Source organism: Sapajus apella, unplaced genomic scaffold, assembly GCF_009761245.1.
Source record: "Sapajus apella isolate SASKATOON/1434 unplaced genomic scaffold, GSC_monkey_1.0 scaffold18, whole genome shotgun sequence".
In the NCBI taxonomy this organism is placed as follows: Eukaryota; Metazoa; Chordata; class Mammalia; order Primates; family Cebidae; genus Sapajus; species Sapajus apella.
In genome coordinates, this window is record NW_022436958.1 from 3,059,795 (window position 1) to 3,073,572 (window position 13,778).

Genomic DNA, 13,778 nt, shown 5'->3' on the forward strand with positions numbered 1-13,778 from the left:
CAAAAGCACTAGAAAGTGCTAAGGGCAACACTTGGCATGTAAGTCATGTACAGGGAGGGCAAGATGACAGGGAGAGCTTTCCTCTGTGTTTTTGCACTCTTGAGAGGCACAAGAAGGAAACTTTTAATAGAGCTGATGTTAGTGCAACAGTTTGGCCAGTCATTTTATGTATTTATTCTCAGAGTTTATGAAATAAGACTATCTTTGAAAGCAATCTGGCAGCTGATTTTTTTTTTTTAAAGGGCTTATTTCTGCCCTTTCATTTTTTGTTGATGTGACTATTTTGCCTATGGGAAAGCTCTGATGATATCCTTGAATTTGTACAACTGAATGACAAGAAAGGAAATGGAGTTAAATGGTGTTTAATGTTTACTTAATCAACTCTAAGTATTGAAAAATGTAAACTATTTTCATGATAGATTGGCTTTTTTTTTGTGTGTGGTTTTTATGAAGATGTTTAGTTTTCTGTATTCATGGCTCATTGACTCTAACACGAAGGTGTTATATTTTTATATAGGTGTTTGTAGGTATTATAGACAGGCTCCCTGAGAGAAGGAAAAATAGCAATTGAAAAATAAGGCAGGACTATATTTTGAGGGCTGAGTTTTGACATTTATATTTCAATGAAATTTATTACTATTGACTTGATTGAGGAATAACTTACATACAACACAGTGTATTCACTTTAAGTGTATAACTTGATGAGGTTTGATAAATGTATATACCTATATAACCATCACTGCAATCAAGGCACAGAATGTTTTAATCATCATGATGGATTCCTTTGCCCATTCCAAATCAACTCCTTTCACCACTTAGATCCTGAGCAAACATTGATCCGCCTTCTGTCCTTATAGGTTAGATTTGTTTTTTCCAGAGGTTCAAACAAACATAAACCTGGAGTATATACTGTTTTGAGTCTGGTTGCTTTCACTCTACATAATAATTTTAAGTTTTATTCACATTCCATCTATTTGTAGTTTGGTCCTTCTTATAGGTTATTGTACAGATGTAGCACAATTTGTTTGTTTACCTGTTTATAGACATTTGGATTGTATCCAGTTAGAAACAGTATGAATAAAGGTTCTATGAACATTTGTGTATGTTTATAGAACATTGTGCATGTGCATGGACATACAATGTTATTTCTCTTGTGCAAATATCCAGAACCTAGAATTGGAATGGCTGGATCATTTGTTAGGTATATGTGTAACCTTTAAAGAAATCGTCAAACTATATTTTAAAGTGGTTGGGTCATTTTACATTCCTACCAGCAAAGATTAGAGTTTGAGTTGCTTCACATCCTTACCAATATTTGGTATAGTCAGACTTTTTAATTTTATCTATTTTTACAGGTATATAGTAGGATATAATTATAGTTAAAATGTGCATTTTCCTGTTGAATAATGGTGATGAGCATCTTTTCATGTCTGTAACAACTACTCTAATTTATTATTTTGTGAAATGTCTACTGAAATATTTTTGTGCTTTTAAATACATTGTTTATTTTCTTTTAAAGATGTTTGATTTCTTAACGTATTTTAGATACAAGTGTTTTGTCAGATATATACATGCTGTGAATAGCTGCTCAGTCTCTGACTTGCCTTTTCTCTTAAAATTGGTGTCTTTTTGAAGAATAAAAACTCAAATTTTGATCAAATCACTTTTTCTTATATGCACTGTGTTTTTTGTGCCTAAGAAATCCTTGCCTATCTCATAATCATATTTGCTCTTATGTTTTCTTTTAGGAGTTTTATATTCTTAACTGTTACAAACAGGTCTATTATCTATTTGATTTAATTTTATGTATAGTATAAGGTCAATATTCCATATCAATATCTAGTGGTTCCCACATAATTTATGGAAAAAGATGCTCCTTTTTCCATTAGCAATTTATGAAAAATCAATGTGCAGATCTATTTCTGAATTCTTGATTCCGTTCCATGGATGTGTATGTCTATTTTTATATCAATATGACACTGTCTTGATTACTGTAACTTATACTTGAAATTAGGAGTCCTTCAACTTTGTACTTCTTTTTAAAAATAGTTTGGTTCTTCTAGTTCCTTTGTGTTCCAATTATATTTTGGACTTGGGTTGTCAGCTTGTGCAAAAATGTGTGATGGTATTTTGATTGGGACTGCAGTGACAGCAATATGAACTCATCCATTAAAATCATGTATACTTCTTCACTTATTTAGGTCTTCTATAATTTCTTTTATCTAGGGCTATGATTTTAGTAGTTTTCACATATTTATTAAATATATACTTAAGTGTTTTATGTTTTTGAATGCTATTGTAAATCAAATTATTAATTGAATTTTAAATTCAAGGATTCATTGCTAGTTTATATAAGTGCAATTAATCTTTGTTTATCAATCTTGTTTCCTGCAACCTTGTCAAACTCACTTATTAATTCTGGTATCCTTTTGTAAATATCTTAGGATATTCTTCATATGCTATGATGTTATCTGAGAATAAAGATAGTTTTATTTTTCCTTTCCAATTTTTATACCTTTTATTTTATTTTATGTTTTTATTGCATTGGCTGGAGATTCTAGTGAATAGAGGGAGTTGAATAGGAGTGAGAGAAAGCATTTTTTTAAAATTCCCAATCTTAGGAGTAAAACATGCCATCTTTTAACATTAAATATGATATTTGCTACAGGTTTCTCTCAAATATAGTTTGAGAAAATTTCCTTATTTTCCTTGCTTGAAAGGATACTTATTGTGTTTCATTTTGCATGCCTGTAAATTGCAGGAACATTTTTCAATAAAATGCACACATATGTAATAAAATAGTCCTACATAGATTTGTAGTATTTTAAACATGCTAAAAAAATAAAAATATAAAGTAAATGAGTTATGTTATCAATTTAAGTGAGTGACAGTTCTGCATATTAAAAAATGTGAAACAAATTTCTTTAAAATTGAACTCTGAAAGAAATCTTCTCAATGTGGAGGGAGTCCTGAATGACCCCATCCAATTATGTACATTGAAGACTGGCTCTTTTCTTTTAAATAAGGCCATCACCACCATTCCCGCCACGGCTATAAACATGACTGCCTTTGCCACACTACCCTGCTGGGTCTCAAGATAGTCACTCTTTTGACATTCACAAGATTAAAATGATTCCTCCCTTTATTTTGCCTTTGTGAAAATCTGAGTTTGGCTGGAAGTCTTTAGACAGCCTCATGAAGTACCAGGCTAGAGCTATAATGAAATCAACACAGGGTCACTAACAACGCCTAGGCTTCTTCCAGGACACCTTTCCTTGATCCCTCCTTTCTTAACCTCTGAGCTGCTTCTTGATGAAAATTTTCATCTTAACACTTTCCAACCCAGATCTGATCCAAGACATGTTGGCCTTTCCCAAACAGGAAAAGAGAGGATTTCTCTCTGTGGTTTCTCCCTCTCAAGGTCAAGTTCAGGCTGAAGGATGAGTCTCTTTCTCAGCAAGGTGAGATCGTGACTGACCTTCCTCTGTGGTGAGATGTCCACTACAGATTCTCATAGTGGGCATTGACACTGTCAGGCCCAGAATCTTTCCTACTCTCAATAGCCATAGTTTTCAAATATTAATTCATATGCACTACAAATAACAGAGTTAGTTCACTTTTAATATTATGAGTAACTCTAGAATGGAGGTTGCTTTCAAAATTTCTTCTCTTATATATGGAACAATTCAAATTATTTTATTCATTTATGGTCAGGTAGAAGACACAATCTAGATAAGAATAAAAAATTATCAGGTTAATTTTTTCCCCCTCAATAAAGAATGAAGTTAGGGAATGGACGGATGAGTGTCCTGGGAATCTAACAAAGTAGACAGAGCAAATGCAGGCTGTTCCCTTCACTACAGCTTTATTCTCGTGGGGTCCAGGCTTGTTGAGAACCTTGAGGACTCAATTCTTTCAAATATGGTAAAAATTAAGCCCATTTTATGCCATTTTTATTTTTTATTATTTGCATTAGTACTGGATGTGCAATAATGAATTTACAAATAAGCACTATCTGTTTAAATTTGGGAGAAATGAACATTTAGTACAAACTAAAATATTTATGTAATTTATATAATTTATCTCAATAAGAAAAGTTTTTGGTAGTTGTAAAAAGCTGAAGAAAGAAACTGTGGAGCAATGACTTAAAAAGACTTTGATAAATCAATTCATAAATTATCCTCAGGCAGTGTCAGTTCTTATTTGGTCAGGAGTTTATTTATCTTACTTATCTGAAGTTAGAGCCAACAAGACTAAGAGACTGAATAACCCCTAATGTTTCTCTATGTGGAGGTAATGCCTGTGGCTGTCCACAGACGGATCAGCTTCCTTTTTGCAGCAAGTACAGAATAGTTTACCCGGGTAATTATTTGAAGGGGGATACTAGGCAAGTCTTCTCATTTCACAGCCACTTTGTGTAGAGCTCTTACCTCTTTTGCTTATTTTCTATCTAAAGCTTTTGCTCAAGGACTCTTGATTTATGTGAACTCTCTAAATAATAATGATTCTAATATTGAAGAACATTTTTTGAGCATTTCCTAAGTCCTAGGCACTTGGAATGAGTTATTTTGTTCAACTCTCACAGCAATCCCATGAAGGATCTTTTTTATTATTGTAACAATGGGAACATATACTTCTCAAACAGGAAACAGATGTAGAGAGGATAAGTAACTTGTCTCCAAGGCCCAGCAAGTGATGGACCTGGGATTGAGCCTAGTGGTTCAACACTGCACCCTGTGCTTCTGACTGTGACACCACACCGTCTGTACTAAACAAATGGCTCTCAGAGTCCCCCATTCATCCAAAATCAGGATGATCATTATTTCCAAATTAGCAGAGTAAATTAGTGGAACTGTAGTGTTAAAATATATACTATTGGCTAGACATGGTGGCTTACGTCTGTAATCCCAGCACTTTGGGAGGCTGAGGTGGGCGGATCACGTGAGGTCAGGAGTTTGAGACCAGCCTGGCTACCATGGGGTGAAATCACGTTTCTACTAAAAATACAAAAAATTAGCCGGGTGTGATCGTGCGTAATCCCACTTACTAGGGAGCTGAGGCTGGAGAATCACTTGAACCCTGGAGGTGGAGGTTGCAGTGAGCCGAGATGGTGCCATTGTACTCCAGCCTGGGCAAGAAGAGCAAAACTCTATCTCAAAAAACAAAACAAAACAAAAACAAACAAACAAAATATATGCTATCGTAGAACTAGACATGATGCTTCCAGGGTAGCCTCTGTCCTGCCTCAACCTGTGGCTTTCAGGCAATGCCTTTCCATGGACAGCTGTCTGTGTCATGATTTTTTTTTTTTTCCATGTTCAGGTGGTTTATTTCTATACAGATATTGGGCTCAAGCATAACCCTCTATAACCATGGGAAAAGAAAAAAAAAAGGCACCTCTCTCGGATATAAAACATATAAAACTAGTGATTTTTGAGGGTTGAACATGGGGAGCCAAGTCTCTGTGCAAGGCTTGTTAGAGGGTGAGCTGGTACCTTGGGTTCACTCGCATACCCTCCATCATTCCCTGTTTCTTATGGATATGACCAGTAAAAGGAGCAGAGCGGTCAGCTATTCCAGCTGAGCAAAATTTCTAAAAACAGTTTTACTTTGTTTTATTTTTTTCAGATCGTCAGTCGCATAGAAAGATGGTCAAATGGTAGCAAATTTTAAAAAAAGATGCTTGCTTCCCTTAGAGGTAAAATTTGATATTGTTTCTAGTTGCCAATGCTAACAAAACATTTTGTAAATACGTCTCTCTTGAAGTCAGGCTTGACGAGAAACTGGATTTATCTGAAATGGACATTATGTGTCCAATAAACAAACCTACATAAACTTTCGCCTATCAATAGGCTCTTTTAAAAACTGACATTTTGACAGAACTTAGGAGTTCAAACTAGTAGGAAATAAAGAAATTGGTCCTGAAACGTATTTAAAAATCTTATTTCTCTGAGGTTCAGGGTGAAGCCGGTTGTGCTTTGTTTGCCCACATGGCTTCCCTCCCTCCTCTGTGAGTGTCCATTCTGATTTAGTCAGGGGTCTCCAGAGAAACAGAGCCCATCAGCCATAAACATATACACAGATTTATTATAAAGAATTGGTTCATGCAACTGTGGGGCTGACCAGTTTAAAGACTGCTGGATAGGATGGCAGGCTGGAGAACCAGGCGGGCTGATGTTTTGGTTCAAGTCCAAAGGCAGTCTGCTGTAGAACTGGGAAGAGCTGATGTTGCAGATGAAATCCAAAGGCATCCTGCTGAAGAATTCTCACGGCAAGACAGGTTTTTGTCCTATTTAGGCCTTCAATTGCTAGGATAAGATCCACCCACATTTTCTGGCAGTTTGCTTTACTCAAAATCCACCGATTTAAATGTTAATCTCATTCAAAAACATCCTAACAGAAATACCCATAATATTGTTTGACTAAATAATTGTTTGACTAAATATCTAGATGCCCTGCAGCCCAGCCAAGTTGACAAATAAAATCAACTATCCTATCTTTTAAGACAGAGGAATACACTCATTTGGCAGTACTTAGAACATCAAGCCAAACACACAACAGCCACAAAACCATGTGTTCATGCATTTTCTCAAAAGGAAACCCTTTGGTCAACATTATCTGCTCTCCTCTATCTGGGCTCATATGGTGTTTATCCTGCCTTCCCTGCTCTGTGCAGGATGATAAATCAGATTATGATTGATTGCTCTGCTCTGGACACTGCTTGTGATGCCCTTTAATAACACTAATCCCCTCATTTGCTTTGTTGGTCTGTACGTTTTTAAGGCCCTAAAGCAGGTGCTTACATCCAAATTCCCCTGATGAAGGCAGGAATACAGAATGAGGAGATGGGCCACTGTTAGTAGGGAGAGATTTACAGATGCCTTATCAAATAACTTCTTAGGGTTAAGGTTCTTTATCGAAAGGAGATAAGCTTCAGGTTTGGATTTAGCTTCCTGGGATCTCTGCCCATATCCCAACTTCGTTTTTTGCTCCTACTTAGTGAGAATTCTAAAGCCTGCTGGAGGATTGTTATTCAATATAGGCACAATTGAAAGTAGAAACCAGTTTTCTCCCATATTCCTGTTTCCAGTTCTAGACACCTACGAATGTGTTCCATCCTGCTTCCTAGTCCATCCCTTTTGTACAGTTCCTGGCTGTCTAAAACCCTGATCTGCAGGGGTTAGAAAATCAGTAACAGTACAAAAGGGATGGCACCCCATTAGATCATATGATCCTCCAGGCTCCAGTAATAGCCCTTCTTCTGTCCTCACTAACATACATCTCTCCTGTGCCTTTCCTTCAAAGTACTATCCCCTGATGGGCTGCTGGCAAACTGATTCAAAATTAAGTGTTAATAGTGTATAATAGGCCTGCTTCTCTTCTTAAATAATGTTTATGTATTACATCTGCTGCCAACTTGGCTTTGCCTGTTTGCATCTATATATCTTTTTTTTTTTTTAATTTTTAATGTTAGAAAGTGTATTACCTTTGGTTTTGGATAAAATCTCTACCAGTGTCCTTTTCATTCAATGTAATTTAACACACATCTTCTGAGTGCTGAAAGCATTTTAGCCACCACTTTACTGGGGCTATTTGAAGTTTGAAGGTGAGAAAACGAAACCATGCCATCAGGAAGCTTTCAATCAAATGGGAAGGACAGATGTGTATGTGAAATCTATACTTTGGAGAAAGGCTTAGTGCCATATTAAGTTACAAACTGCTTTGAGAACGCTGAAGAAGGAGTAATTAATTCCAGCTGGGATGAAAGCTCCAGTTTTACATGTTCAATTTACTGTGCTTAAGGTATGAAAAAATACCTGCCAAATAAAGCTATGCCTGCTGCAGAAGTACTACTTTTTTATACACTATATGCAATTGCACTGCTCAGTAGTTTAGAAAGACACAGCCTTCAGTCCTCAGTGGCTAAAAATGATCCCCACAACTTTGTCAGTAATTCATACTAGGTTTTTCAGGTCATCCCTCCTGCTTAACCACCAACAACAAAATGCTGGGTTAGCACGCACCAGTAAAAGCAAGCCCATTTCTTTAAAAACATTGGCAAGCTGAAAAGAGGGTAGACAGCTGCCAGAGCTGAATCAATTTGGGAAGATAATCATAATCAAATACAGAAGCAGAATATTTGAACACCAAAGTCATTTTTCTTGAGGGCATTTGTCTATGCTGCATACTTGGGATTTATTTGCAACCTAGTGGGACAAGACAGGCAGAAGTCAAGGCCCACAATCTTAGCATGGGGGCTGGGACTCTTAAAAGACACCCACCCAAAACATTGCACTGGGATGACTAAGGCTTATACCCTCAGGATGAAGTATGGAGAAGAAATAAACCCATTGCCATGATTACCTGATAAAATACAGGCCACCCAGTTAAGTTCAACTTTCAGCTACACAATGAAAATATTTTTTAGTGTATCAGTCCATGCAATATTTGTGATATATTTGTACTTTAAAAACGATTTGTTAATAATCTGAAACTCAGATTTAACTAGGTATCCTTCATTTGTGTATGGTGATTGTACCCTCTACCAGATTCTACATCTTGAATGCAAAGCAGGCTACCCTGCTTTGAGTAGAGCAGGAGAAAAACAGGAGAAATAAAATCACCACTAGGATTTCGTAGCCATATCCTACATTATTAGGTTTAGTAAAAAAACTTCTATCCATGAACTTGGATAATATACCAAGGCACCCACCTACCTGGCAGATGCAAGCACAATATCTTACTAGGAAAGAACATAGTCAATTTGAGTCACAGGGGACCCTCACAAATAATCATTCAAGAATAGTAATCAGCAAGCTTTCGAAGATAATCAGGCTCTCAAAGACAAGGCAGCATGAACAAGAATCAACAGAAAAAACAGGTATAAAATAACCGGATGCAGAATTCGAATATTAAAATGGTCATATACAGATTTTAACTCAGCTCACTATATTTAAAAAAAAATGATGTCCTTTAATATATTTTCAAGGTAACTTAGCAGGTTGAAAAAAAAAAAAGAACCAAATCCAACTTTTAGAAATAAAAAAATGCAATAACTCAAAATAAAAGCTGTCAAATAGCAGGCTGGACTTCACAGAAAAGATAATTTATAAGATGGAAATTAGGTTAAAAGTTATACAAATACAGCACAAACCCCATGTGTGTTATTTGTATGTATGATTATCAATGTAACTTTCAAAATATGAAGACAAATTGGAAACACAGTCATCCCTTCCTCCCAAAATAACATAATTTTAATAAAACTGATTCCTAGTAGAGTTATTTTAGCAATAGAGATTAAAATATCCTTAACACAACATTTTTAGAAAATCAAGGGCAAAATTTATTTTTGAGTTGTGTAATTCTGGACCTAGAAAAAATAGAAAAATCTACTGAAACCTATTACAAATAATAGAAGATTGCATGAAAGTGGTTGGTTTTTACTGAACTATCACAAACACGAAGATTGTTTTGTTTTGCTTTCTTTTTGATACAGGGCCCTCAGTCACCAGGCTGGAGTGCAGTGGCACCATCACGGCTCACTGCAGCCTCCACCTCCTGGGCTTACTTGATCCTCCCACCTTAGCTTCCTGAGTAGCTGGGACCACAGGTACATGCCACCATGCCTGTGTAAAAAAACAAACAAAAAACAAGAGTTTTTAATTTATAAATTTTTTGTAGAGATGAGGTCTCACTATGTGGCTTAGGCATGTCTCCACCTCCTGAGCCCAAGATATTCTCCCATTTGCTGAAATGAAAATAATGTGCTTAGAAGGAATATTTTCAATTAAATATGAGGTCAACATCTTCCGAAATATTCTTGCTTTTTCTCTTAGGAGAAGCACTTCAATTAAAGGTGTCCCAGAACTCTTTGCATTTCCTTCTCCTCAAGCAGAGGTAGCCAACCTGTCCCTATCAAGGTTGATTGTGTTTGTTTCTCTCTCTCCCATTGAAATACTAACTCCTCACCAAGTAAATGAATAAATGATACAATGTACACAAAGTTTCCTCAATCCATTCTTTCTATGATAAGTCATTTTTCTTGAAGTTGAAATGCATTGTCCAGGGAAGTGAAGGTAGATACCACCCAGAACAAAGCAAGCTTCTTAGACGTTGAATTTTAAAGTTGCCTTTTTAAAGTTCTAAAGTCTAAAGCTACATAACAGTCTAAAATCAATGGTTTTGATTTGCACTAGCCAGGTTTTGTTGGGAGTGGGGATTTATATACAAGGCATACTGTGTCTTATTGCATTGAATCTTATTAAGCTTTGCAGATACTGCATTTTTTAGAAATCGAAGGTTTGCGACAACCTTGGATTGAGCAAGTCTGTCAGTGCCATTTTTCCAACAGCGTGTGCTCAGTTTGTATCTCTGTGTCACATTTTGGTAATTCTCAGAATATTTCAAACATTTTATTATTAATGGATCTGTTATTGTGACCTGTGATCAATGACCTTTGATGTTACTATTGTGACTGTTTTGGGGTGCTACAAATCATGTTCATGTGACAAACTTAATTGATAAATGCTGTGTGTGTTCTGACTGCTCAATTGACTGGCAGTTCCCTCGTCTTTCTCCTTCACTTCAGATCTCTGTAGTGCCTGAGGCACAGCAATATTGAAATTAACCTTATAATGGCCTCTAAGTGTTGAAGTGAAAAAAAGAGTTTCCTATCTCTTACTTTAAATCAAAAACGATAAATGATTGAGCTTAATGAGGAAGATATGTTGAAAATCAAGATAGACTGAAAGCTAGGCCACTTGTACCAAACATGCAAAGGAAAACTTCTTGAAGAAAATTAAAAGTGTTACTCCAGTGAATACACAAATGATAAGAAAACGAAATAGAAATTACAGATATGGAGAAAGTTTGAATGGTCTGGTTAGAAGATGAAACTAGTTATAACATTCTCTTAAGCCAAGGCCTTAAGCTTGCTGATTATTACTCTTGAATGATTATTTGTGAGGGTTCCCTGTGGTCCAGAGCAAGGTCCTAACTCTAATTCTATGAAGGTTGAGGGAGGTGAGGAAGCTCAGAAGAAAAGTTGATAGCTAGCAGAGATTGGTTCATGAGGTTTAAGGAAAGAAACCATATCCTTATCATAAAAGTGCAAGGTGAAGCAGCAAGCGCCGATGAGGAAGCCACAGCAAGTTACTCAGGAGATCTAGCTGAGATAATTGATGAAGGTGCCTACGCCAGGAATTTTTTTTTTTTTCCCAGCATAGATGAAACAGCCTTCTATTAGGAGAAGATGCCATCTATGACTTTCATAGTTAGAGATGAGGAGTCAATGCCTGGCTTTAAGCTTTTAAAGGACAAAGCTGACTCTTGTTAGAGGCCAATGCAGCTGGGGACCTTAAGTTGAAGTTGATGCTTGTTATTATTCTAAAACCCCAGAGCCCTTAAGAATGAGGTCAAATCTACTCTCTGTGCTCTATAAAGGAACAACAGAGCCCGGATGATAACAGGTCTCTTTATAGCCTGGTTTACTGAATGTTTTAAACCCATTTTTGAGACTTACTCCTCAGAAAACAAGATTCCTTCCAAAGTGTTACTGCCCACTAGCAATATACGTGGTCATGCTAGAGCCCCAATGGAGATGTGTAAGGAAACTAGAGTTGTTTTCATGCCTGTTAACACAACATGTATTTTGCAGTCCACAGATCAACGACTAATTTTGACTTTCAGGTCTTAGGTTCTAGCTGCCATTGATAGTGATTCCTCTGCTGGATGTGAGTCAAGTAAATTGAAAACCTTCTGGAAATAATTCACCGTTCTAGATGCCATTATGAACGTTCTTGATTCATGGGAAGAGTTTATAAGAGGTTGATTCCAACTCCCTTTCATGACTTTGATGGATTCAAGACTTCAGTGGGAGAAGAAACTGCAGATATAGTGGAAATAGCAAGAGAACCACAATTAGAAATGGAACCCGATGATGTTACTGAATTGCTGTGATCTCAACAAAATTTAAACAATGAGGAATTTCTTCTTAAGAATGAGCAAAGAAACTGGCTTCTTTAGATAAAATGTACTCCTGGCAAAGATGTTATGAACATTGTTAAAATGACAACAAAGATTTAAAATATTTCAGAAAGTTAGCTGATAAAGCAGTGGCAGGGCTTGAGAGGATTGACTTTAATTTGAAAGAATTCTACTGTGCATAAAATGTTATCAAATGGTATTGCATGATACAGAGAAATACTTTGTGAAAGCAAGAGTCAGCTGATGCAGTTAACTTAATTATTGTCTTATTTGAAGAAATTGCCACAGTTACCACAATCCTCAGCTACCACCACCCTGATCAATCAGCAGCCATCTACATTGAGGCAAGATCCCTCAGCAAAACAATTATGATTTGCTAAAGGCCCAGATGATCATTAGCATTTTAAGCAATAAAGTATTTTTCAATTAAGCTATGTACTTTTTTTTGACATATGCTATTTCATGCTTAATAGATTACAGTATAGTGTAAACATAATTTTTATATGCACTGGGAATTCAAAAAATTTGTGTGACTCACTTTATTGCAATATTCACTTTAACGCAATAGTCAGGAACTGCACCTGCAATATCTCCAAGGCATACTGCACTAAAGCCCAAGCCAGAAGGAATTAAACTTAGAGATTTTCTACACATCATAGTGTTGGCAGAGAAATATTAGTTATAATATTTTGTCTTAGGCTGGGTGCAGTGGTTCACACCTGTAATCCTAGCACTTTGGGAGGCCGAGACGGGTGGATCACTTGAAGTCAAGGAGTTTAAGACCAGTCTGGCCAACAAGGCAAAACGTTGTCTCTACTAAAAACACAAAAATTAGCTGGGCATGGTGGTGCATGCCTGTAATCCTAGCTACTCGGGAAGCTGACGCAGGAGATTCTTGACCCTGGGAGGTAGAGGTTGCAGTGAGCTGAGATCACGCCACTGCACTTTAGCCTGGGCAACAGAGCAAGTCTCTGTCTCAAAAAAAAATTCTTTTTTTTTTAAATTAAAAGTTGGGATTTCACCATGATGGCCAGGCTGGTCTTGAACTCCTGACCTCAGGTGATCCACCCACCTCGGCCTCCCACAGTGCTAGGATTACAGGTGTGAGCTACCACGCCCGGCCCCAAAATTCTTAATACTAGGTATAAAACATTAGGTTTAAAATATTAGGTATAAAAATTTTCTTGCTTAAGAAGGACTAAAGCTGTTCCTAGGATTGAGGAGTCAAGGAAGCTAACTAGAATGCAATATCCTGGCTTCTTCTTTTCTCGACGTTATAATACCTATCATGAGTTCCCTCCTCTTCCTAGAGTGAATTACTAGTGAGCCAGGGCCCTCATTCCCTCAGACCTTGGTGACTGGTCAGAGACTACAGTGTCCAGAGACCCCTAGGTCTTTGGTTTATAGTCTGAGGCTGTAACAGCCTCAGTCCTTTATGCAGTGTGCTTTATAAATACTATGATATTCAATGAGTCTTGTGGCCTACAAAAGATTGGGAACCATGTCTTATAAAAAATAAAAGTGAAGCAGGATAATTGTGAGTTTAATTTTTAAAAGCTTAGGATCGAGACCATCCTGGTCAACATGGTGAAACCCCGTCTCTACTAAAAATACAAAAAATTAGCTGGGCATGGTGGCACGTGCCTGTAATCCCAGCTACTAAGGAGGCTGAGGCAGGAGAATTGCCTGAACCCAGGAGGCGGAGGTTGCGGTGAGCCGAGATCGCGCCATTGCACTCCAGCCTGGGTAACAAGAGCGAAACTCCGTCTCAAAAAAAAAAAAAAAAAAAAAAA